The following is a 4,944-nucleotide window of genomic DNA, read 5'->3' as shown; positions in this document are numbered from 1 at the left end:
ACAAAGGGCGAAGCACAGCTGTGGCGAGCTCTGCCTGCCTCCCGGCTCCGCACCGCGAAGCCCCGCCCCGTAACCTGGTCAAAGGCGGGGCTTCGCTTCAAAGAGTACGGGGGGCGGGGGCCCGAGAGAGAGCGAGTCGTCTGGTGGTGATCGGAGGAAGCTGCATGGGGGTTGCGAGGACCCTCCGAGGAGGAGGAGAGGGGGTTAGGGCACCAAAAGTAGGGATTAAACAAGATAAACGTCATTATTATACAACCATTAAGGCAGACCAGCAAGATGTAGATAATGTTCTTAAGTAAAACAAGCAGCCTATTAAATCAACATGCAAATGCTCCACTTCAAGTAAAACACATGCATTCAAGTGTAGGTTAGGATAGTATATGATACTTTGAATAATATTGCTAATTTTTGAAAATGCGTTGTGAACCTATTGACCCTTAGGTGTTTGGGTGTATGCACACTGTCACATTAAATACAGTTTACACAAAGAACCCTTAAACAGCCAGTAGCTACTCGACTGGGCCAGTCCAACCCACCCACAGGTTTTTCCATTTGTGAGTTAGTTTGAGCTAAAGGAAATAAGGTCTTATGACACAGGACCCCTCAAGACGGGTTCACATGATTATGTAGCTTAATAATGCTAGACCCTTTTTAGTTGTAGGCCTATTTTGGGCTTTGATTAATTTATAATCATCAAAATAAATGATTACATAAACATTAATAAAGCCATTAGATACCGCTTATAAAATGCTTGCATACAAGAAAGTGATGATCAGCATTTGAATGTTGCAGTTTGTCAAGTTGGGGCTAATTTTAGTGGTTTTATCAATAACAATGCATGATAAGAAACTCCATGGCATTCTTTTTCCAAACTATTGTAATGTCATGTCAAACTCAGAGTTTGCTCTTAGGTCTAACATTACATTTCAATAAAGGAATTTCATGTGTTTACAAAGCGAGTGCCTTGGGGATTTTCTTATGATTTTTCTGTTTACATGTATCTTTATCCAAAGACCACCTCAAACAAGTCTATTGGAGTCCAGGAAGCGCTCCTAACCAAACATCTTTTTCATCATATTTTCTATAAAACTAAATGTAGTGGAGTAAAAACTGCAATAGGAATCTGAAATGTATGGAAATATAAAAATGAAGTTTGAGTGTCAGTACAGTGATAATATTCCGAGAAATACAGTGTAATAATCCGCCTCAAACATTTCATAATTTGTGCATACAATAAATGTAAATATTTACTTAATTAAGCCTTGTGTGAATATGATTATTACTCCTCTCATGACGGGTCTTGTAAAGAGGTGAAACTACATTGGAAACATTTGGATGCATTACAGAAGATCATGCCACATGAGACCAAGCATGAAACCTGTTGAGACATAATTGTAATTACAGCAAAAGCAGAAGAGAACGAGTCATTTTATTATGCTATCATTTATGGGTTTCTTAGTATTTACTTGCCTGGCTGTCTTGTGCACTTGATCGATCACATTTCCACAAGGGAGTGAAATGTTTACTGACAGTGCATTTAGTCAACTTCCCTCTCCTCCCTGTTTTACCAGAAGTAGTTTTTTAGGAACCTGCTGTGCTGCACTGTCTTCCGGCTCAAGTTTCGTTGTGTGCAGACAAGCCTGCTCAACCAAACAGTTTCTAAAGAGAGGATTTCTCGAATGGGCTGGTCTCTAAACAGATTACAAACGAAACACGTAGTCATATACGTCAGATCATAACAGAAACAATTCAGAGATATTTGTATATGAAGCAACATGCTTGGTGTGGTCAGAGTCGTAACTTTGTGGTCCAAATAATACTATATGTGACATTAGATGAGTGGATTTAAAGGTAAACCTGCTGTGACAGTCACAAGCTGTGCTCTATTATTCCCTTTCAACTGAAATTAGTGACAGATTATGAGAACACCTACATCCAAAAACTCAATCAAGTATTTAACCCATTAAAGTTTAGTGCAGTTTTGTCGCCGTAAGGATGGGAGACAACCGTAGGATGAAACACACAGTCCTTTTTTCCTATTGTTCTAGAAAGTGAAATAACAGGAAATTAAAGTCACCCTCATTTCCCCCTCATAATCCCTGTGGGAGCCACTATAGAGGAAACCCCACATCTAATATGTTATTCATGAGAATAATTACCTATTAATCGCCCCCTCAATACCGTTTAAGCACCCACACCTTTTACCATCGCTGCCCATCAACCCTGCTTAACTTTAACGACAAAGGTGAAACGAGCAATTCTGATTTTGCCCCTGCAATTTACATGCAAACCATTTTCACACCCACAAACCACCAACAGATCTCTGCACAGTTTTTTAATTATTTATTTTTCCGGGCTACAGGCCACAGGCTGCGGTTCAAGAAGCCAGAGGTTAACAGCAACGTGTGCAACCATCCACCAGCCAAACGCTATGCCGTCAAAGCAGCTCCGGCGAGGGTTAGTAATTGGGAAATTGCAGTCTTGCTGCTGAAGACATGGGAGAGCTGACGTATATGAGAGTAATTGCCTGGTTGCATACCGACGGATCTTCGGCATTCCTCGCTGGCTGACATGCATAACGATGTCCTATTGTTCAAGTTCTGACTTGTCTCAGAGGACGCCCTATAAAAGAGATACCTGCCTGCCAACTTCAGCTTCGCTTGTTGTTTTACAAATGTCAGTAAGTGATCGCAACACATGAAACAACAAGTACTGTGATGGGCCCTCCATACATCTGGTACGTGCTGTTATGAAGTGTAATAGAAACATTAGCGAAAAACTATCAACACAACCCTGGAAATTGAACATAATGTTCCATGAAGTGTGTCAGCATATCTACTGAGAGAATTATTACAGTATTTATTTGGCAAAACTTAGGTAAACTCCCAGTAAAAAGCTACTGACTGTTTCTCTCCACTTGCCTCCCTGAAAAGGAGGTCGAAGGTCAAAACAGCAGGGGGGCTGCTGGCAGGAGCAAGAACTTATTACTACTAACAGTAAACCTATTCGACAAACCAAAAGCACATGAAAGGTTATTTGGGTGGGTCTTTTTAAGTGGCAGGCTAAAGGTGCCACGTTTCAGCCCCCACCGTCTGAATCTTATCTGTTCACATAACACAATTACTCGAGGCGGATCAGTTAACGCTGGTGACAGGCCTTCAGCCTCGACACGCCTGTTTTACGCACGGAATGGTTCCACAGCGTGGAAACATAAAAATACATTTTATTGAGGTAATTGGTGTTGGATTGGTTGTGGAACCCGTGGGTGCCATAAACAACGATGAAAGTCTTGTTGTATAATTATTGTCATTATGGCCAGTCATTTAGTCTCTTTCATGTGAATTTCAATGGGTTTTACACAGCTATGTGTTATGTAGGTTTTACAAGTGGAATGTAACACATTTTCTCACACGTTACACCACTTTGCATAGTTAGTACATTTAGCCGCTTATTGTTCTAAACTTCATTTCTCAGTTAACATTTTGAATGCAGGACTTGCAATACAGTATGTTTGCAAGTTAATTATTTGAATACTGGTCAGCTTCACTGCAGTGTGAGTTACTTGCTGAGACTATTGACTTTATATGACTAAAGTTCCAGATATGCATAACTTCCCACGCCCATAGCAGGTGCTTTATTTTGTGAGTCAGCGACACAGCTTGTTCCATTCTTTCAGATTGAAACTGGTTCTGGGTACATCTTATACCACATTTGAGCTGTGCCAAGGCCATGTTTTCACAAGTAATTATTTTGTGCAATAGATGAAACACCATACAAATAAAAGACTATGAATTAGTCACACGAATACTGGGAAAATCCAGTTAATGATGCAAAATGAGGGGTAGTTATAGATAATTATTTATTTTTCCACTATTTTAATCCAGTCAAATAAAGAGCACAACACATGGGAAAATTAAAAATAATATTAAAAGAGATATGCACAAGTCGAAGTGGCATTATGCCGAAAGTAGTAGGGCTGAACGTAACATTACAACACTGTTGCCTAAAATCTAAATCATGTATTTCTGGGTCATTGATTCCCTGAAATCCAAACACCTGCTTTGAATATTATGCCGTGTGAACCATATTTCCATATAGACAGTCAACAAACTGTCAAACAATCTGACTTAATGAGTTTCAAAAGCAAACATACTTTTACAGAGAGATGGGTAGCGTCACTAATGAGCTACCTGTAACCTGCATGTACCCAAATAGACCTGATGTACATTATCTATTTCTCTTCTGCCAATTTATGCTTACATTTTGCTGCACAATTTTCCTCGAATGATGAAAGAAGACACAAAAAAAATAGTTTTTGCAGGGCGGCTTTGATATGTGAACACATCCAGAGATATTTCAGGTGATCAGTGACTAAAATAGTTGAAATGCTTTTTGCATCTTCTCTTTGTGTATTGTGTTACAACTGCTCACATGCACAAAAAAAAACACTGACAACACCAGGGATAAATAATTATATAATTTTTTCAAGAAATATATTTTAGTGAAGAGCAAAATCTACTTTTGAGAGACAATGTCATTCATCTGGATGCACAAAGAGTGAATTCCTAACAAAGGTAATGAGATGATGATGGTGACTTAAAATGGTTGAATGGGATGTTAATGGGCTGACGTGCTGGAAGGAACACTCTGTGGTGGTACTAAACCATTATGAGGATCCCTTCACATCTGCAGTAAAGTGGCAAAAAATCATTTCTCACATCCATTGAACCTTTATTCATTAGTCTGCACTCTACTGTCTTGGTTTCTTTACATACACAGACACACACTCATTATCCACTGGTTCTGAAATACAACACACACAGACATCATTCTCCTTGTAATCTAACTAGTCAGGCTACCTGTACCTTAGTCTCTGGCAACAGTATATAACCCCAAATAGCTAGAAGCTTGACAAGCATGCTAGCTTAAGTTGAATGAGTGGAA

Source organism: Clinocottus analis, unplaced genomic scaffold, assembly GCF_023055335.1.
Source record: "Clinocottus analis isolate CAN_PGR_092001 unplaced genomic scaffold, fCliAna1.0.p SCAF_2, whole genome shotgun sequence".
NCBI classification, from domain to species: domain Eukaryota; kingdom Metazoa; phylum Chordata; class Actinopteri; order Perciformes; family Cottidae; genus Clinocottus; species Clinocottus analis.
Note: the sequence above shows the minus strand (reverse complement) of the source record.